This window comes from Pseudoliparis swirei, chromosome 24 (assembly GCF_029220125.1).
Source record: "Pseudoliparis swirei isolate HS2019 ecotype Mariana Trench chromosome 24, NWPU_hadal_v1, whole genome shotgun sequence".
NCBI lineage: Eukaryota > Metazoa > Chordata > Actinopteri > Perciformes > Liparidae > Pseudoliparis > Pseudoliparis swirei.
In genome coordinates this window covers 3,357,356-3,379,475 of record NC_079411.1, presented here as the reverse complement: position 1 = coordinate 3,379,475, position 22,120 = coordinate 3,357,356, and positions in this window count along the sequence as shown.

The following is a 22,120-nucleotide window of genomic DNA, read 5'->3' as shown; positions in this document are numbered from 1 at the left end:
GAAGCTGCAGCTCTCATCTACTCCTTTACTGGCTGCTCCTTCAAGGAGAAACTCCTCCCATTCTTCTATCCTGGTCGTTATCTTGATGGTATAAACTCTGCTCCTCTGATCATCTCTCCTGTTGGAGTAAACTAATCACTCTGTTTGTTGTAATGATTTTCTTCATTGAAGAGAATAAATGTACATATCTTGTCTTAATATCATGCAGTTGAACTTGACATCTTACTGTGGTGATTGATTTACACGTAAAATGTATTAAATGTATCCCGTTACATATAAACATATTAGATTCAAGATTCAAGATTCAAGATGTTTTATTTGTCACATACACACACAGGGTGTGCAGTGAAATGAAAGTGGCAATGCTCAGCAGGAATGTGCAAGGGCAACAAGTACACACTATTTACAATAAAAAACACAATATTTACAGTACAATATTTACACTAAGTGTGTGTGTGTGTGTGCCTAAGAGGGGCAGTTGTGTGGGTCTATGTGGGGGGTCCTGGTGAGGTCGGAGTTCACAATCCTGATGGCCTGAGGAAAGAAACTCCGTCTCAGTCTCTCTGTTCTTGCAGCGTGACTACGGAGGCGCCTGCCTGACCGCAGCAGCTGAAACAGTCTGTTGTTGGGGTGGTGAGGATCCTTCATGATCCTGCCGGCTCTGGTTCTGCACCTCCTGGTGTACAAGTCCTGCAGGGTGGGGAGTGTAGTTCCAATAGTGCGCTCAGCCGAACGCACTACTCTCTGCAGAGCCATCCTGTCCTGAGCGGAGCAGTTGCCAAACCAGGCTGTGATGCTTCCTGTCAGGACGCTCTCTACAGCTCCAGAGTAGAGGGCAAAAAGCAGTGGAGAGATTGGGCATCCCTGTCTTGTTCCGCGCTCTAATATAATGGTGTCCGAGAGATGTCCATTTATTTTAATCCAGGCCAAGGGTTTAGAATATAGTGTACGAATGCCTTTCATGAAAGTGTCGTGCATGCCAAGTCGCTCATGACTTTATATAGAGGAAAGGCCAGCTCACGAATCAAAGGTCTTTTCTCAGCATCCAGACCGGACTAGTTGTAGGCTGATTGTTCTGTTGGATGTAGTCGATGTGCAGCGATCGCCTGATGTTATCAGTGGGTTTGTCTTTGTGAGATAAAAGCCAGTCTGGTCATTATGTATAATTGGGAGGGTCTGTTCCAGTCCTTTTGGCCAGGATGGCTGTATATATTGTAGTCAGCATTCAACACTGAAATTGTGGGTCTATAAGATCCACATTCTAGTTTATCTTTTCCTTCTTTACCTTGAATAACAGAGATCACTGGTTCTTCACCCAAGATGGGGCATCTTGTAGCCATCTTTAGGGTTATATTGCAGGCCCTAAGGAGGTTTGATATTAGCTCAAATCGAAATGTCTTGTACCACTCCGAAGGGAAGCCATCCGGACCAGGTGATTTATTGGTTTTAAGTCTGGAGATGGCGCTGTTTAATTCTGTCTCAGTTATCGCTGCTGTTAATATCTGATTTTGTTCTTCTGATAGTTCAGGGAGATTGAGAGACTTGAGAAATTCGCTAATTTGTTGTTCGCCCTCAAGTTGTGGTTGTGTGTATAGAGATTTGTAGTATTTTTTAAAGATATTTTGTAGTTCATCTTGTTTATAGTGTATATTTTTAGAAACAGGGTCTCTTATTTTGTATATTGTGCTATCCGCTCGTTGTTTTTGCAGCCTTCTTGCCAAGAGCTTTGTTGATTTTGAGCCCGCCTCATAACATTTTTGTTTTGTGAATATCATGATTTTTTCAATTTCCTGTGAGTATAATAGATTTATTTCATTCCTAACTTTCTTAATTTCTGTCAGCAAATTCTTTTTTTGTTCTCTCTTATGTTGTGTCTCAAGATCCTTTAATTCTTTATTAAGATTTAGTAGTCGTAGTTGTTTCTCTTTCTTTTCATGGGCACAGAAAGATATAATTCTCCCTCTGATGACTGCCTTCAAGGCATCCCATACTATAGCTGAGTCGACCTCCCCGTTATCATTTTCATCCAGAAACATTTTTATTTCCTTTCTCATTTGGGTCTTAAATTTCGGGTTGTTTAAGATACTTGTATTCAACCTCCACAATGTTTTTCTTATTTTATCGCTGATATGCACAGTGCAGGACAGAGGTGCATGGTCAGATAAATCAATACTACCAATATCACAACTATGCATTCTATGGCGATCTCTCTTTAGCACAAAGAAATAGTCTATCCTTGAGTATGTATCATGGGGGCATGAGTAAAATGTATAGTCACGGCCTGATGGGTAGATATCTCTCCATAGATCTAATATGCCCAGTTCTGTCATTAGAACATTAATTTTCTTATGCAACGATGTAGCGGTCATATTTTTAGAAGAATCTAGTTTTGGGTTAAGACGGATGTTCCAATCTCCACCGCATATGACAATTCCTGGGGCCTCTATCATTAAATCAAATATCTTTCTGTAGAAATTAAAATCACTTCCAGGGGGGACATAAATGTTACATAAAGTTATTGTAACACCATCTATTTTTCCAGAGACTATTATATATCTCCCCTCCTTATCTGTTACTTTAGAGAGTAGTGTGTGGATATTGTATAGTTTATTCTCATTCTTATTCTTTTTTTAGTCTGCTACTGTCGGTGTTTAAGAATTTCACGAACCGATTATACTTGTATAAAAGGGGATGACAATAAAACTGAAACTTGAAACTTGAAACTAGTTCAAATGATACCGTTTGTGATATTAAAATGGCTACGCCTCTCCTACGGCCTGATTTATAAGATGAACAATATACCCTTGAAAACCCCATTCTTTAATTTGTCATGCTCTAAAGGGGTGAGGTGTGTCTCTTGTAAGAGCACAACATTTGCCTTTTCCTTTTTCATTTTTGACAATATTTTACTTCTTTTAGCTGGATTCAAGATCCCCTTCACATTAAATGAAATAACCTTAAGGGCGTTTCTATTCATAGTTTCAACCATTGATAATCACAGGTGGAACCTCTCCCAATATCTCCGATAACATAAAAGTTGTACACTGAAAACATCTCTCCCAAGGAACAAATACACAAAACAGAAAAAAAGGAACGTGAAACAGTTTTTAACGGAATGTCACCAAAACGGTTTAGAACATTGTTTCAGATGTAGAGGCTCGTTTCAATGAGCCTGAGAGGACCTTGAAAGCCAAGGCCCTATAAGGGAAAGTCCCACGTCGCGTCGGTGGTGGGGCCCTAAAGTGTGGCCACATGTTAGCCAAAATCCACACAAAATAAACTCTGGGTGACAAGTTAATTAACAAGTCCCGACTGTTTTAATTAACCAAAAATATAACTGTAGGAGTAGTTTTTTAGAATGTCATGGCGTACCTCCGGGGGAATAACCCAAAAAAAATCTTGCTTCTTTAACTGCCTTTTGGTAGTTGTTCAATGCATCTTTCCAAATTTGATAAAATACGTGCAGAGCAGTTTTTTTCCATTTTCTTTCCTTTCTCCTACAGTCTCTCTTAAGTTCTTTGGTGGCTTCATTTATCCAGGGCTGTGTTGTTCCGTTTAACTTTTTGATCTTGTAGGGGGCAACAGAGTCGAGAATAGTTTGACAGATGTCATTAAAAAGAGAGACTTGCTCTTCTGTATCTAATTTGTTTTGATTAAAAGCAGGTAAAAAAGCAGCAGTAAAACCCTCTGAAAATTTGCTCGCAGAAATGGAGTTAAAAACCCGACATCGGTTAGGTGTACTCTGATTTATGGGAAGTTGGGATAAGACCATACTGAATAAAATTGCTTTGTGATCAGACACACAGATATCCTTAATTTGAAAATTTTCGGGGCTGAGACCATTGTGCAGGACGAGGTCTAGAATGTGACCCTTTGAATGTGTTGGTTGGTGTATAGCCTGAGTGATGTTAAAAGATTCCAAAGTATCCATAAAATCTTTGACAAGAGTCTGAGACGGGCAGCAGACATGTATGTTAAAATCCCCTAAAATAAGAACTTTGTCATACTGCGACATAAAATAGGCTAAAAGTTCAGCAAACTCGTGGATAAAAACACTGTTCGGCTTTGGGGGTCTATAGATTATTATAATTATGACTGGGTCTTTGGAGTTGACCATAAAACCAAGATGTTCAAAAGATGTATATTTAACATGTAAAATAGGAGAGCATTTGAAACTTTTTCTGTGAATAATAGCAACCCCCCCTCCCCTGCCTGACAGTCGGGGTTGATGAAGGTGTGTAAAATCCGGGGGGGTTGCCTCTATAAGAGAACTACAATCTCCCTCAGATAACCATGTCTCTGTAATTACAAAAAAGTCCAGTTTGTTAAAAGTAATAAAATCGTGGCATAAAAAAGACTTATTATTTAGGGATCTGATATTCAAAAGACCAAAATTTGCCCGAAAGCTGTTAATTGGAGGTCGTGAGGGATGTTGCAGAGGAAGCCTAATCAAATTATTATGGTTAGCAGCAGCGGGATGTGATCTTGAGCGTGCTTTAGTGGGTCTGCGGTAGGAAATAATAGTGCAAATAAAAGAAAGTGGAAGAGTCCGGTTTTGGGTCGTGGAGTCAGCAGGAAGAGTAGAGGGTGGTAGGGTGGCAACATAAGTAACATTTCCTACTGTGCTGCCATGTCATTTCCTCAGTGCAGAGGCCATGTTCTCAGACAGCATCTGGGATCCTCCTCTGTTCGGGTGGAGGCCATCGCGCTTCAGGAGGATGGGCCTCGCCCAGAACAGGTGGAAGTTGTTGATGAAGGGGATCCCAGTGGCAGAACAGTAGTCCTTCAGCCAGGTATGGAGTGAAAACAGTCGGGACCACCTCTCGATTCCCCTGTTGTGGGTAGGGATGGGGCCTGAGATGATGATCTTGCTGCCAGTATCCAGCAGTGAAATGAGGAGTGCCTGAAAGTCTCGCTTTAAAACCTCCGATTGTCCAGCTCTGATGTCATTAGTTCCAAGGGAATGAGATTGGTTAGAGTGTGTGGGGTGGGGTCTTGGGGGGCCAGGTTGTCTGGAAGCACTGGGACCAGGAGCAGGGTGATGTGAGATGTCATCTGAGGCCAGTGCTTTAAACCGGTTTGAAAGCTGGAGAGGAGGGTAATGTGATGGATGTTGTCCTTGTGAGCTTCTTTTTCCTAGGTGCCAAGGTACAGTCTTCCATGGTGGGGGGCGCGGGGTCGAATTGGTGGGACCAGCTGAGGGAGGTAAACAAGGCAGATGTGATGGCAGGAGAATCCTGGAGAGTAGCGTGCGAGGTGTTGCTGGCAGCAGGAGGGTCATGAGGAGCGGTGTGTGTCGTGATGATGGCAGGAGGGTCCAGAAGTGGCAAGGTAGCAGCAAACAGAGCAGACTGAAGAAGACGAGTCCAGGAGAACCAACTAAAACAGTGCTGTCAAAATTGTCCTGCGTTTTGGCTTGCTCCTTTAAAATGATATTTCGCTGGGTAAGCAGCTTGATTTGTTCTTTCAGTTCAATAAGGAGGTCTTGTAAGTTATTGATTTTTATACATTTGGAGCATATGAAAACACTTGTATTAAAATCTTCTTCAGGGATGATGACGAACATGTCGCAGAGATCACACTTCATCACCTTCAGATTATCGTTCTCAGGGCCAGCCGCAATCATGTTGAAAAATTCAAAATAAAATTAATAAAAGTAAAAAATTAAATTTAAATTCATTAAAAAAGTGATTTAAAATGTCTAAATAGATTCAACCGTTTGGGTAAAAGGGTACAAATCAAGCGGTAACGTTGAACTGGGATGAATTCAGTTCACAGTCAGACGCAGACACTGTCAGCTGCAATATCGCTACTTCCGGGTTAGCGACGCTGCTAACGGAACCAAAACACAACGTTTAAAACTGTGTATACGTATCACAAAAAGTCCAACTGGGACACGTCTTCCTAACGGAACGCTGGTCAACGACCGTTTTCCCCCGTGGCAAATATATGCGTGTTATTCACAGAACTCAAAAAGTATTGAACCGAATCGCATGAAATTTGGTGGGATGATTGGTTATTATCCGGGGACCATTTGATTAGACTTTGGGATTGATCGGGTCAAAGGTCAAGGTCAAGGTCATGAAAATGTTAAAATCTTCTTGAATCGCATGGAATTTGGTGGGATGATTGGTTATTATCCGGGGACCATGTTATTCGATTTTGGGATCAATCGGGTCAAATGTCAAGGTCATGGAAAGGTCAAAATCTTCTTTTTACCATAGCACGGTCAATTTTTGTCCAATTGGCATGCAACTAATGCCAAAATGTTCATAATTCAATGCCCAATCTTGTGATATGCGAAGGTATGCGCTCTACCGAGTGCCCGTTCTAGTTCTACAATGGAATGCTCGGAGTTTGTTGGCAAATGGACAAGAATTCAAAAAATATGTTGGGGATATTCCTAGTAAGATGTCATATGCATACAGGAAACATGGTTCAAACCAAATGTGGACTTCAGACTAGCTGGATATGCGTGTGTTCGGTGTGATAGGGAGGGTGGTCAGGGAGGAGGATGTGCCACATTTATGAGTGAAGACGTCACATTTAGAGGTGAAGATAGGGACCGAGCTCCAAGATGTAACTGTGGAGATCTGGGCAAGGGAAGGAGAGGTCATCGTTGTACATTTTTATAATCCCTGTAAAAAATTAGAGGTGAATAGATTGGCACAAATTGAAAGGATAGGTGGCAACAAGGTGGTGGTATGTGGAGATTTTAATGCACATATACATTATGGGGTGGAGCAAGAACAGATCTTAATGGGGAGGTAATGGAAGAGTTACTAGAGGAACACAATTTGGTTTGTTTAAACGATGGCAGAGGGACTAGATGTGCACACAGGGAACATGTCGGCGCTAGACTTCACCATTGTATCGAGGAGTTTAGCAGGGATATGCGAGTGGGAGGGAGAAGAGGAAACATCAGTGGGCAGTGATCATTTTACAATAAAGTGTCAAATAGCATTACAAAGGAGTCAGGAACAGGGAGAGGTGAGAGGGAAGTGGGTGTTTAATAGGGCAAAATGGGAACTTTTCAAATATATATGCGAGCAAGAAATGGATAAAATAGACTTTGTAAATAACCCCTTCAAAGGTTTATTGTTTTGTGTTGATTGCCTTATTTTGTATCTGCTTCATTGGTTTTGATGTATGCCTTTTTATATTGTATTGTTTTAATGATTTTGTATATGTTTTAATCTACTTCCGGTTTGAACTCAATTTGACCTTTATTTTGAAATGTTAAAAGGAAGCGCACCTTTATTTTATGTTAATATACAAACTTGATGTTACGGCTAAATGTTACCGACGGATGCGCATTTTATTTAAAGTTTGATAGTTGTAATGGACCCGTATGAGGCTAACGCTCTTACGGTGGTGACAAGGAGGTTTTAATTCAAGAGTTTTGGTTCACGATTATACAACGGAAGAAAGGAAATAAAGAAGTTCACCAGCAGTAAAGTCTCACGCCGATTGATATACGGGGATCCGTTACAGACTTAAATGAAGATGTCGACGAGGTTGATATAAAAATGACATTTAAAATACTGGAAGCAGCGAAGCAAACAATTTCTAAAAGTAAAGGAAGGATGAAAAGAAAGGCGGTCCCCTGGTGGACTGAGGAGTGTGGGAGAGCAGTGAAAGAAAGGAACAAAGCTCTGAAGGTATTAAGAAGATCGCATCATTTCCAAACTTTAATAGAATACAAGCAGCACAAGCAAAGGTTCGTAGAATCATTCGAAAAGCAAAAAGGGAAAGCTGGCAGAATTATTGTAGCAGAATTGGAAGAGCAACACCTGTGGGAGAGATTTGGGGGATGATTAGAAGCATGAGAGGAATGAGGAAAGTGTGGCAGTATCCAGTGTTGAAGAGGGGAGGAAACGGCAGATGGGGAGAGGGCAGAGAGGATTGCAAAAGCACCAACAGAAATCCACAGCGCTGACAACCTGACGGTAGAAGGTAAGAGAGGACGGGAAAGGACGCCATCAGCTCACCCCGATGTTCTTGGAAAGAGAGATGATACGAATAGTCCTAGTGATGCCCCATTTACCTTAGAGCAGGGATTCCCAAAGTGTGGTGCGCACACCCCTGGGGGTGCGCGAGAGGAAAAATGTAATGGTGGTCTAATGGTGTAATAATTAATGTTAAACATAATTTAAAAAATTAAGTAGGATTTTTTAATTGTAAAAATTCCCTTTGTAAGATTTACATTTAAAATTAAAAACGTACAATTTAATAAATAGATGCACTTCCGGTCCGGCCGCCAGACTGTCTTTTTCGTACAAACTAGCTAGCCTAGCTTGTGCACCTAACGTAATTTCATTCATTCAGCAACATCCATGAAAATATGTTAAACTGGCTGAAATCGGGGAAGCTGTCAGGTGGGACATCTGAAGCTATCAGTAATAAAAGAGGAGAGGGACAGAGAGAGAGAGGAACCGGAGGCGAGAGAAACGGAGAGGTACGTTGGGGAGAGACCGGGAGAAGACATCGACCGGGAGTCGGAGAAAGAGGAGACGGAGGAGACGGAGAAGGAGGAAGGGATATCACAGACAAACCGGGAGCACAGAGGCCCATCGCGGAGTCAAGGGGAAAAAGAGGAAACGAGAGTGAGCATCAGCCTGGGAAAAAAAAGAGGAAATATGATGACAATTATCTGGGTCTGGGCTTCACTTGGATTGGCAATGCAGATTGCCCGAAGCCACAGTGCGTGTTGTGCAGTGAGGTGGTTTCTCTGCTCTGACACCAGTGAAGACCAAATATTGGCAAAGACTGGATGCTGTTGAGGAAGATCTGAGGCTTAAACTGTCTTCAATTGCGCCAAACATCGGAGAGCTTTGTGCAAAGATGCAGGCCCATCCGTCGCATTAATAGATGTATGTGGCCAAATGTTATTCAATTCAAGTCAGTTTATTTGTATAGCCCAATTTCACAAATTACAAATTTGTCTCGGAGTGCTTTACAATCTGTACACATAGACATCCCTGCCCCAAACCCTCACATCGGACCAGGAAACTCCCCAAATAACCCTTCAGGGGAAAAAGGAAGAAACCTGCAGGAGAGCAACAGAGGAGGATCCCTCTCCAGGATGGACAGATGCAATAGATGTAATGTGTACAGAAGGACAGATTTAGAGTTAAAATACATTCAATGAATATGACAGAGTGTATGAATAGTTCATAGTAGGCATATTCACGATGGAGACCTCCACGATCCATCAGGCAGATGGCGGTGGGGAGGAGGAGTGGGCGGAGTCTCAACAGTGGGCGGAGTCTCAACAGGACAGTGGCGTAGTCATGAGCAGGAATTCCACGACCCAGACGATCCATCAGGCAGATAGATCTATGCCGTCTCATAGGGTCCGATGACCCATGAGGCGTGAAGTCAAAAGCGACTCGGGAGAAAGCAGAGTTAGTAACGTGTGATTGAGAGATGAAAATTCATCCTTAAGGAGAGAAAAAAAGGAGATAGGTACTCAGTGCATCCTAACGCCCCCGGCAGCTATAAGCCTATGGCAGCATATCAAGGGGCTGGCCCAGGGCAACCCTGATTCAGCCCTAACTATAAGCTCTGGCAAAGAGGAGAAGTCTTCAGTCGACTCTTAAACAAGGTGACTGTGTCTGCCTCCCGGACTGAAATTGGAAGCTGGTTCCATAAAAGAGGAGCTTGATAACTAAAGGCTCTGGCTCCCATTCTACTTTTTAAGACACTAGGAACTACAAGTAGTCCCGCATTTAGTGAGCGTAGCTCTAGTGGGGCAATATGGTACTACAAGCTCCTTAAGATATGATGGAGCATCACCAATCAAGGCTTTGTGGTTAAGAGAAGAATTTTAAAAGTGATTCTTGATTTTACTGGGAGCCAGTGCAGAGCAGCTAGTGCAGGAGTGATGTGATCTCTTTTCTTAGTTTTAGTGAGAACACGAGCTGCAGCATTCTGGATCAACTGGAGGGACCTAAGAGATTTATTAGAGCAGCCTGATAATAAGGAGTTGCAGTAATCCTGTCTCAAGTAACGAACGCTGAACCAATTTTTCTGCATCTTTTTGAGACAAGATGTGCCTCTTTTTGAAATATTACGAGATGAAAGAATGCAGTCCTTGAGATTTGCTTTACGTGGGAGTTAAAGGACAAGTCCCGATCAAAGATAACGCCAAGATTCTTTACAGTGGTGTTGGATGCCAGGGCAATGCCGTCTACAGAATCCACATCACCAGATAATTGATCTCTGAGGTGCTCAGGGCCGATTAAAATTACTGGTTTTGTCTGAGTTTAACATCAAGAAGTTGCAGGTCATCCAAGTTTTTATGTCTTTAAGACATGCTTGAATTTTACAGAGTTGGTTGCTCTCCTCTGGTTTTATCGATAGATATAGTTGAGTATCATCTGCATAACAATGAAAGTTTATGGAGTGTTTCCTGATAATATTGCCCAAAGGAAGCATGTATAGGGTAAATAAAATTGGTCCAAGCACAGAACCTTGTGGAACTCCGTGATTAACGTTGGTGATTATCGAGGCGTCATCAAGCATTTAAAATACAAACTGAGATCGATCTGATAAATAGGATTTAAACCAAATTAGTGCCGTGCCTGAAATGCCAATCGACTGCTCCAGTCCTGTAACAGGATGTCATGGTCAATGGTGTCGAATGCAGCACTAAGGTCAACAAGACCAGCACAGAGGAGTCCTTTATCTGCTGCCATTAAGAGGTCATTTGTAATTTTCACCAGTGCCGCCTCGGTGCTGTGGTGTTTTCTAAATCCTGATTGAAATTTCTCAAATAAACTATTATGATGTAGAAAGTCGCACAACTGATTTGCGACCACTTTCTCAAGGATCTTGGAGAGGAAGGGGAGGTTAGAGATCGGTCTGTAGTTAGCCAATACCTCTGGATCCAGAGTGGGCTTCTTCAGGAGAGGTTTAATAACAGCCACCTTGAAGGAGTGTGGTACGTGGCCTGTTAGCAGAGACACATTGATAATATCTAATAGAGAGCCGCCAATTAAAGGCAAAACGTCTTTAAGCAGCCTCGTTGGGATGGGGTCCAAGAGACAGGTAGACGTGTTCGAAGTAGAAACCGTTGAAGATAATTGGTCACGGTTGATGGGAGAAAAGCCCTCCAAATATATACCAAATATTGTTATTATTGCTACAGGTTACTGGGAATACTCACGTCTCTCACTTTCTCCCCCTCCCTCTCCCTCTCTATCTCTCTTGCTGCAGGCTGAGCCACCTGCGCTGCATGTGAAAATCCTCATATGGACTCCTCCTTTTTTATTTATATCTGTTTCTTGAGCTCTAGCATGTGCCTCTACGTGGCTTACTGTGTTTAAGTAAATAAATGGAAATGCAATCTGCCCTCTGAGCCTGTGCGTGTGTCGCCATCCTTATTGCCTTTAAAAGTGACGCCTTGTAACTGAAATTTATACAGCGGACTAAATCTTGTAACAAACGCCACGCGCGAGCAAACAGTTCTCGCATTGGTCCGATTTTATGCGGCTATAAATAGGCTCTGTTGCGGGTTTTTTTAAGGTGTGGGGGATTGAACCCGGTCGGGATGTAGAAGGGGGCCCAAAAAAGTTTGGGAACCGCTGATCTAGACGTATACCTGGTAGAGAATGGACACCTCAGGGTGGTGTCATTAGTCCCATACTGTTCTCCATCATGATCAATGATGTGTTCCTTCAAGTCCAGGGTGGTATTGGCGGATCTCTATTTGCTGATGATGGTGCACTGTGGAAGAGGGGGAAGAACATAAATCACATTAAAGGTAAAGTACAAGAGGCTGTGAAAGTGGTAGAAAGATGGTCTTATTCATGGGGATTCAAATTTTCTGTGGGGAAAACTAAAACAATCATGTTTACTAGGAAAAGAGGAGTTGATGCTCAGATCGAGATGTACGGACAAAAGATTGAACAAGTGAGAGTTTTTAGGTTCCTTGGTGTGTGGCTCGATGATAAATTAACATGGAATGAGCAGATTCAGAGGATAGTCAAGAAATGTAAAACGATTCTAAATGTAATGAGGTGTCTCACAGGGTCAGAATGGGAGGCCCAGCAGGCTGCGACACAAATCTTGATATCGCTCTGATGAGGTTAGGTCCTGACTACTGGCTGTCTCGTATTTGCATCACCTGCAAACACGTCCCTACAGAAGGTGGAAGGCGATCCCGAGCTCTGAGACTGTCGTGGTGCTTTAAGACCAGGTGGCTGCTCTGCAGGTGGAGATGGGTGAGATGCCGCTGCATCTGAGACGCAAGCTCCGAACTATGAATTACTGGGCCAACCTGCAAGGGCATTCTGGAGATAATCATCCAACAAAAAAAGTGCTTCTGCCATGTTGGGAAAGAGACCGGGCCAAGCAGGAGTGTTTCCCATGGAGCAGTGAGAAGTTAGCCAAAGATATGTCATTGGATCAGATAACATTCACCCCTGCAATACCGCTATCAATTACACCACCATGGCTATTTCCCTCAGTGTCAGTTGATCTTTATTCTTTAGACAAAGCCCAAGCATTTAAAGACAATAATAACGTGGCAGGAATGGTGGAGGATAGACTGGAGACGACATACTTATCATTTATTCCAGCATTTACAGACGGATCAAAAGACCCTGACAGGGAGAACTGGGTTTGCAGTCACCGTCCCTAAGATATGAAGTTAAGAAGAGAACCTCAGAGCATCTGTCTGTGTCTACAGTGGAGACGTTGGCCATCTTAACAGCACTGCAGTGGGGAGAGGAGGTTTGGGTCCATAAAGGTCATCGCTCTGTTCAGACTCTCGTTCAACAACATCCTCATTACGATCATACACTTCACATAGCTGGCAGGATTTAATGAATGAAACATATGAAACACTGTTCAAATGCCTAAAGAATATGTGGCATTGTCGAGTAGCATTTATGTGGGTACCAGCACACAGGGGTGCAAGGAAACGAAAGAGCAGATACACTCAGCAACACAAGCGTTAGAAAGGCAGCACAAGACGGACATTTACACAGCAAAGCAGAAGTTAAAACAATTATCAAAAGAAACATGATGAAGGAATGGCAGCATAGTTGTGATGTAGGGGAAACAGGAAGACATCTGTATGCTGTGCAGAGGGAAGTTGGCAAAGGGAGGCCAGCTAGAAGAAGCAGAGCAGAAGAACACAGAGTCACCAGACTGAGGATCGGGCCAAGGCTGAACTAAACAATGCATCTAGTCAATAAACAGCCAACAGGACGATGTGAGACTGTCAAGAAATCTAACAGATGCGTTAAATTTGGGGGCAGGACAGGTATTACAATATTTGAAAGAAACAGGATTAAGCAATAGAATTTAAAGCACTGACATTTTTGAATCTCCCTTTTGTTTTATTGATTTTGTTTTGTGGGTTTTTTGTTGGGTTTGGTTTTGTTTGTTTGGTTTTGTAAGGGGATAGGGTCTCTGGTCCACACCCATCTGTCCACAGTAGGTATGGAAATGCACCGTTCACTGAATGCCATCCGCCAAAAAATCTAAGAAGAAGAAGAAGAAGAAGGGGCTTCATGTAGGTGCTGCAGTATCTGAAGGAGACAGGGTTGAATAGAAGAATTTAGGGCACTGAAGTTGACAGGTCTCCCTTCTTAGTTTAGTTTATTTTAATTTAATTTGTATTTCTTTTCTTTTCTTTTCTTTTTGAGGGGATAAAGTGCTCGATATTTCTAGTTAACAAAGAAAGGCAGTAGGTGGCGGTAATGCACCAGTTTGGAAATGCCAGTCAGCCCATAAAAAAGAAGAAGAAGAAGAAGAAGAAGAAGAAGAAGAAGAAGAAGAAGAAGAAGAAGAGGGGCTTCCTGTGAGACGCCCCGAGTGCTCGTCTTCACGCCTCGTGTCCGGCGCTTCGGCGCTCCACAGGCGACTCGAGAGATGCGTGACCACCTGACCAACGCCATCGCTGCAGTCGCGGTCAGCCGCAGCAGCTGCTGCAGGTGCTGCAGCAGACTCTGCCCGCCGCGCATGAAATCTTCCAGATGCTGCTCACCAAGCTGCCCAGCATCAGCCAGGTAGCCAGGGCCCAGCTTCCTCTCGGACCTCCGCGAGTCCTTCGTTCTCCACGCGGGAACAAGCGAAGAGCAGAAGAACATAACAGACGGGCCACCGAGAAGAGAGACTAACCTCTGCTGTGTGTTGGAAGCCCGTCCCGTAGCTGGATCGTGAGCGCCCAGAGTCTGAGCGAGGGGAAAAAGGGGGCCCCCCCCAAAACCCCGGGAAAACCCCCAAAATTTGAAAAAAAAAAATTTCCAAAAAAAAGGGGAAAAAACCAAAAAAAAATCTTAAAACGGCCCTTTTTTTTTAAAAGAAAAAGAAAAGGAAAAAAAGGGGAAATTTATCCCCGGTTTTAAAAAGGGGGGTTGGGAAAAACCAAAGGGTTTTGGGTTTGGCCTTTTAAAGTTTTTTTCCATGAAAAAATTTTGGGGGGAAAAAGGTTTTGGGGGGGTTTTTTTAAAAATCTGGGCCCCCCCCTTTTTTTTTTAAAAAAATTTTTAATCTGATGGGAAGGTTTTTTAAAAAGATTTTTGAAATTTTTTTAAGAAAATTTTTTTTAAAAATTTTTCTTTTCCCAAAAAGGGGAGGAGGCCCCTTTAAAACAGCGTAAAAAAAAAAAAAGGGGGAAAAAAATTTTTTTTGACTGGGTTTTTCAGGGCCTCGTAAAAAAAAACACCCTTTTAAACCAAATCCCAAAGGAAGGGGCAAAGGAAAAGGGTCCCGGGGCAAGGGTTAAAAAGGGCCCCCCCCGGGAAAAACCCCGGGTTGGGTCCAAACCTTTTTTTTTAAAAGGGGGGGGACCCCCAAAAGGGGAAAACTGGGTTTTCCCCTTTTACCCCAACCCCCAAAACCCGAAAAAAACCCCCCCCCCTTCCCGGGCCCCCTTCCCGGGTCTTTGCAAATTTCCCCCTTTTTAAAAATTTGGACCCGTTTTTTTTTTAAAACCCTTTTGGGTTAAAAAACTGGAACTTTCCCCCAGGGGTTTTTTGGTCTTCGGAAAGGGCCGACCAATTTTTCCAAAATTTTTTTCCTTAGTTTTTCCTCTTTCCGTTAAAAAATAAAAATTTGGATTTTTTAATTTTTTGGGACAGCCCTTTTAAAAAAAACCCCTTGTTTTGTTATTTTTTAAAAAAAATTTCCCCTTTTTTGGGGGAAAATTTTAAATTGGGGTTTTAAGGGAAAAACCCTTTCTCCCCAAAAAGCCCGGGAAGGCTTAGGGGTTTCCCCGGAAAAACCCCTTTTTAAACCCCAAAAATTTTAAAAGGGGATTTTTTAAAAAAAATTTTTAAACCCGGGGGAAAAAAATTTTTGGTTTTTCCCAAAAAAAATTTTTTTGGGAAAGAAAATTGGGTTTTTAATATTTAAGACTATTTTTTAAGGTTTTTTTAAACCCCTTTTTTTTTCCCCGGGAAAAAATTTTGGGGTTTTTAAAATTCTTTTGAAATTTTTTGAAAAAAAATTTAATTTAAAATTTAAAAATTTTTTTTTTGCAATCCAATTTTTTGGGGTTTTTTAAAGGGTAATTTTTGCCCTTTTAAAAAACAATTTTAAAAAAAATTGGGCGGAAAAAAACAAATCCCTTTTTTGGGGAAAAAATTTAAAAAATTATTATTTTTTCCCCAAAAATTAAAGTTTTCCCCCCCGTTTAAAGGGAAAAGGGGATTTTCCCCTTGGAAAAAAATTTTTTTTAAAAAAAACCCTTTACCTAGGAAAAACCCCATTTTTTAAAAAATTTGGGAAAAGGGGAAACAAAATTTTCAAGACTTTTTTTTACTTTTTCCGGCCTTTAGGCCCGGTTTTTCCTAGCCCGGCCCCCCAAAAAGGGGGTTTAATGGAAAAAAAGTAAGTTTTTGGAGCTTCTAAACCCCAAAAAAAACTGGGTGGGCTTTTTAGATTTCCCCCTTTTAAAAGGGGGTTTCTTTTCCCGCTTTCGAAAAGATTTTTCCCTTTTTTCCCCTTTTTGTTTCCCTGAAATTTCCCCAATTTTTTTAGGGAAATTTTTTAAAAACTTTTTAAAAAAAAAATTTTGGGGGACCTTTTGGGGGGGGGGGTTTTTTTAAACCCCTGGTTTTATAAACAACCCGTTTCCCCAGGGTTTTTTTTTGGGTTTGGTTCTTTGGGGGTGATTCATTTCCCCGGGCCCCGAACGTTTAAAAACCCCCTTTTTTTCGGGAAAAAATTATTTGGATAAAAATTTTTTCGAACTTCCCACAGTTTGGGTTTTGCCCCCCTTTTTAATTTTTCAAAACCCCAAAATTTCACCCTTTTAAGCAAAAGAAAAATTGGGCCCCCCAAAAGGGCGGGTTTTTGCAAAAAATTTTTTTTCCCCCCCAAGGGCCTTGGCAGCCCCGGGGGGGCCCCCATATTGGGGAAAACCCGGGGCTTTGGGCCCCCATTTTTCCCAACCCCAGGGTTCCCTGGGGCCCCTGCTTCCCCTTTTCGGGGGTTTAACCCGAAAGGGAAAACCAATGAAGGGTCCCGGGATTCCTTGGAAAAACCAAAGTGGGAAAACCCCGTGTGGGTTTGGGCATTTGCCCCGGCCCGGGGTTTTTTTTGACCCGGGGGCCCCCAAAAACCCTTTTTGGGAAAAAAATTTTTTGGGGGAAAAAAAATTTAAAAATTTTTTTAATTTTTTTAAAATTTTTTTTAAAAAAACAAATCAAAAAAAAACTACTTGGGCCCTTTGCAAAAACCGAAAAAAAATTGGGGGGGAAAAAATTTAAAAATTCGGAAAAAAAAATTTATTTTAAAATTTAAAAAAAAGGGGTTTTTTTTCCGGGTTTTAAAATTTTTTTGATTTTTTTCTTCCAAGGGGGGGGCCCCTTTTCCCCCAAAAAAGGGGGGTTTTCCCCGGGCTCCAAAATTTTAAAAAGGGTTTTCCTCTTTGGGGGGAGAAATTTTTTCCTTAACCTTTTTTTCTCTTTTAAAGGCATTTTGGAAAAGTTCGCCCCGAAAAGAAAAGAATTTAAAAATCCCTGGGGCAAAAATTTTAAAAAATTTGCAACTGTAAGGTGGCCCTTTAAAAACCCCCCTTTAAAAGGGAAAAAGCTTTTGGGCAACCCCCCAAAAATTAATTCCCTTCCCCTAAAAAGGTCGAAAATTTTGGGGTTAAAGGGGCACCCTTTAACCCCGGGTTTTTTCAAATTACGGGGGAAAAAACTTAGCTTCTAAGCCCTTTCCCCCATTTAAATCCATTTTCCCCTTTTCCCCCCGGGGGTTAAGGGAAATTTTTGGGGAAGGGGAAATTTTCCCCAAGGGGAAGGGGCCCCCCCAAAAAAACCGAAATCCCCAAGAAAACTACCTTTGCAAACCCAAAAGGGTTCGGGGTTTGGGGACCCTTTTGGAAACCAGGGGGGTTTTTTAGTTTTGACTTTGCAATATAAGGGGGGGAAAAAAGCAAATAAAAAAAGGGGTTTTTAGGTAAAGAAATTTTCCCCTTCCCCTCGAAAAATCCCGGGGGTTTGGTAAAATTTAAAACCCCAACCCCCACCAGAGACCCCCTGGTTTTGCAAACCCCCAAAAAAAATTTTAAACCCCCCTTTTTCCCCCCATTTTTTGCCGGGAAACTTTACCCCCGGGGTTTAACAAAGGGCAAGGGAAAATTTAAAGGGGCCCCGGCTTTAACCCTTTCCCCGGCCGTTTTTCCCCCCAAAAAATAGCTTTTTAAAAACCCAGAGTTAACATTCTTGGCCCTTTTTTCCCCTTTAACCATGAAATTTCCCCTTTTTTAAAATTTTGACCTAGAAAAATCCCCCTGTTTTAGGGGCCCAAAAAGGATTAAACCAAGACCGTAAATCCCCCCCCAAAGGCCCCTTTGGGAAAAAAAGGGGCCAAAATTTTCCCAAAAAAAACTGGGTTTTCCCCCAGACCATTCCCCCTTAAAAAGGTTTTCCCAGGAGGGGGGTAGGTAGGAAATTTGCAGATTCCAAATTTTCCCCCCGTTTCCCCTTTTAAAATAATTTTTTTGGGGAAAACCTTGGGAACCCCCTTTAAAACTTTCCCAAAAAAATTCAAATTTTGAAAAAGGGGAAACAAAATCCAATGTTTTTTACCCTTTTCAGCTTTTTAACTAAAACCCCCAAAAAAAAACCCCCAATTTTTTGAACCAAAAAATTTTCCTTAAGTTTTGGGGTTGGGGGAAATTTAAAAAGAAATTTAAAAGGAAAATTTTTCCCCCGGAAACGGGGCCCCCGTAAAGGCTTTTTAAAACCCCCTTTTTTTGAAAAAAAAAAATTTAAAAAAAATTTTTGGGGTTGCCAAAATTTAAACCCCCCAAAAACTTAAACCCCCCGGGGAAAAGGGTTTATTTTAAAAAAAATTTCCTGCCCAATGTTTGGGGGCCCCCCCACCCCTTTTTTGGGGAAAAACCTAAAAAGTTGGGGTCCTGGGCGCTTAACCCTTTTTACCCAAGGGGAAAACCCAAAAAAAGGGCCTTTTTAAAATTTTTTAAAAAAAATTTAAATTACCCTGGGAACCCCTTAAAAACCCCCGGGAAACCCCAAATTTCCCAAACACGGGTTTTTTAATAAAATTTTTTTTAAAAATTTAAAAAGGGGGGAAAACCCGGCCCCTTGCCACCGGAAAAAAATTTTTCCCCCCCTTTCCCCCGGGAAACCGGGGTTTTTTTCCCCTTTTGGGGGCCCTATTTTTAAAAGTGGGGCAAATAAAATTTGGGCTTTTGGGAAGGGCCCGTTTTTAAAAATTTGGGGGGGGGGGTTTTAAGGGGGCCCCCCCCTTTAAAAAATACCCCTTTTTCTTTTAACCCCAGTGGGCCAAAACAAACCCAGGGCGAACCAAAAATTTTAAAAAACTAAACATTTAGCCTTTTTTTCAAACCTTTTGGGAATGTTTTTTAAAAGGGTTCTTAAACCCCCAAACATTTGGGGTAAACCCAATTTTTTCCCTAAAAAAGGATTTAAATTGGTTTCCAAACCCCGCGGGGAAAAAAATTTTTTTAGGGGGTTTTTTTTCCCCTTAAACAAAAGTCCCCGGGGGTTTAAAGGGGCCCCCCTTGGAAAATTTCCTTTTGGGGGGGTTTACTTAAAACCCTTGAAATTAAAAATTAAATAAAACTAAATTTTTTGGGCCTTATTTCCCCCGAAGGGAAAAAAGGGGGGAGACTTTTGGGGGGGGGGAACCCCAATTTGGGTTTTTAAAAAAAAAAGGGGTTTTTTTTTTTTTCAGGGTGGGATCAAAAACCTTGTTAAAAAAGTGCCCCCCCAAAAAACCCCTTTTTAAATTTTCCCAAAAATTTTTTTTCGGGTTTGGGGGCCCCCAAATTTTTTTGTTTGGGGGTTTTGGGCGTTTTAAAAATTTTCCCCGGGGAAAACTTTTAAAAATAAATTTTTAAGGTTTTTTTTTGGGCCCCGGGGTTTTTAAGGAAAACCCCAACAAAGAACCCCCGGGACGGGGAAAATTTCATTGCCAGAAAAAATTTTTGGAAAACTGGAAAAAACCCCCCTTTTTTCTTGCCCAAAAGGGCCGGGAAAAAAATGCCCCTTTTAAAAATTTTTTTTTCCTCTTTGGGGGGTTTAAATTTTCCCTCCTTTTTTCCCCAAAAATTTAAAGGGGAAAGGACTTAGGGTAAAAAAAAACCCTCAAAAAGGGGCCCCCTTGTTTTTGGAAATCCCAAATTTTTGGGGAAAAAATCTTTCCGGGAAAGAAACCGGGGGGGGGCAGGGCCCCCCCGGGGCGGGTTAAAAAGGCCATTTTTTAAAAAAACCGGGGGCCCTTTTGGGGGTTTCTTTAGTTTAGGGGGCTTGGGGTCTTTTCCCCTTAACCCCTTAAAAGTTGCCCCCAAAAACGCATCGGGAAAAGCCCTTTTAGGAAAACTTTAAAAATTAAACACCAAATTTGTTTAAATTTTTGGGGGGATTGGTTTGTAATTCCCTTGAAAGGGGCTTTTTCCCTTTGCTTTCCCCCCTTTGGGTTTCCCCCGCCCTTAAAACCCCCCACATGGGAAAAAATCTTTAAATTTTCTCGGGGGTCCCTTTGAAAGGGCCCCGTTTGACCCCCCCCGGGGGGCCCATGGGGTTTTTAGGGGCCGGGGCCCCCTGGGCAACTTTTGGGAGGGTTTTTCAGGGGGGAAAGGGAGGCCCTCCCAAAAAGGTATTAAAAATTTTTTAAAAGGGGACCCTAAAGGGAAAATTTCCCCCCTTTGGGGCAAACTTCCTTTTTATTTTTTTTGGGTTGTAAAATGGGCAAAATAGGGGTTTTTTCGAAGCTCCTAAACCGAAAGGGAAACCTCCCCATTTTAGAAAATGGGCCTATTTTAAAAAGGATGTTTCCCAAAAAAAACGACCAAAACGTCTTTCAAAGGGGGGTTTTTTTTTAAGGATTTTGAGCTTTATTTCCCGACCAAATTATTTTGGGGAAAACGGGATTAAAAAGTTTCCAAATTTTGGGGGGGCCCCCCCCTCTCCTTTTGGGATTTTTTTCTTTAGGGAATGGGAGGGGGACCCTGGGAAAAAGTGTTAAAAACTTTCATAAGGGGGCCCCCAAATTAAAATTCCCCCTTTAACCCCAGCCCCTAGGATTCCGGGTTTTTTTTGAAATTTAAAGGGGGGGTAGGACTTTTGGGGAAGTTCCCTGGCCAAAAACCCCCTTTTTTGGGCCCCATTTGAAAATGGGGCCCCGAAAAATCTGAAGGGGTTTTTTTTGGGAAACAAAAAGGGGGAAGTTCCCCCTTTCGCAAAAAATTTTTTTAAAAAATTTTTTGCCTTTAAGGGCCCAAACCCTAAAAATTCGGGTTTAAAACCAAAAATTTGTAAAAATTTTTTTCCAAAAACCCCCCACTGTTTCTCCCCTTTATGGGGGCCCGGTTTTTCCGAAAACCCCTTTAACATCCCTAAAATAATAAATAAAGGGGCATTTTTTAACCCCAGGGCCGGGGGAGACAAATTTCAGTTTTCCCCCCCTTTTAAAAATTTTTTAACCCCTTTGGGAAAAAAAGGAAATTCGGGGGTTCAATTTTTTATTAACGGGGCAACCCCCGGGGGTCTGCCCCCAAATTGTAAAGGGGCCAACCCCCCTCCTTTTTAATTTTTTATTTGCCCTGGGACAAACCCCTTTCAAATTTTGAAAAAAATTTAAATTGCACTTTGGGGAATTTTTTTAAAGTAAAAACCCCAATTTCCAGGGCTTCAAATTTTTGGGGGGGTTTAAAAACCGGGTTAAATGTTTCCCCCCCCCAGTGGGCCCCCAAAAAAAGGGGGAATCCCTTTTGAAGGGGGGGTTCCCCTGTGGGGGGGTTTTTTTAAACCGGGGGTTTAAAAAAAACAAAAGTTTTTCGCCCTTTTTTAAAAAAAAGGGGGGTTTTTTTTAAAGGGCCCCCCTTTAACCCCCCTTTTTTGGGGGAAACCTTTTTTTAAAAAGGGGGGTTAAAGTACGTTTTGGCAAAAAATTTCTTTATAAAACGCCCCGGGAAAAATTTTAAGGGGGTTTTTAGCAAAATTTCCTTTTCTATAAATATGGCCTTTTTTTTTTAAAAAGGGCGGGGTTTCGGGGCCTTTTTTGGTTGGGAAAATTGAGATCCCCCCCGCCCGGGAACTGGGTTCCCCCCCCTAAAAGGGGACCGCTTAATTTGGGGAAAATTTTAAAACCCCGGGGGGGGTTTCCCCGACATTTAAAAATCGGGAAAAACCAAAAAAATCGCATCCCAGGTGCCCCCCCCAAAAAAAAAAAGGGATTTCCCCAACCCGGGGAGAAAAGGCCCCAGGGGCCCTAAAAAAGGGGGTTTGCCCCAAAACCCTTTTTTTTTTGTCCCCCGGGGGGCCGTTTTTAAATCCCCAAAATCCCCCGGATGAACCCCGGGGGTGTAAATTTAGGTTAAAATTTTGGCCCTAAATTTTTCCCGGGGGCCCCATTTAAAAATTATAGACCCCCCCTTTTAAAAGGGACCCCTTTTTTCCCAAGGGAAGTTGGCCCAAAAGGGGAAAAAACCCCCGACCCCCTTTCCCCTTTCCCAAAAAGGGCCCTTTTGGGGCCCAAATTTTAAACAATTTTAACCCCCAAAATAGAAACCCCGGTGAAAAAAAATGTCCGGAAATTCCCCAAAAAAATTTTGGGTTTTTCCCCAAAAATTTTTTGGGCCAAAAATGTGGAGGGGTTTTTTTTT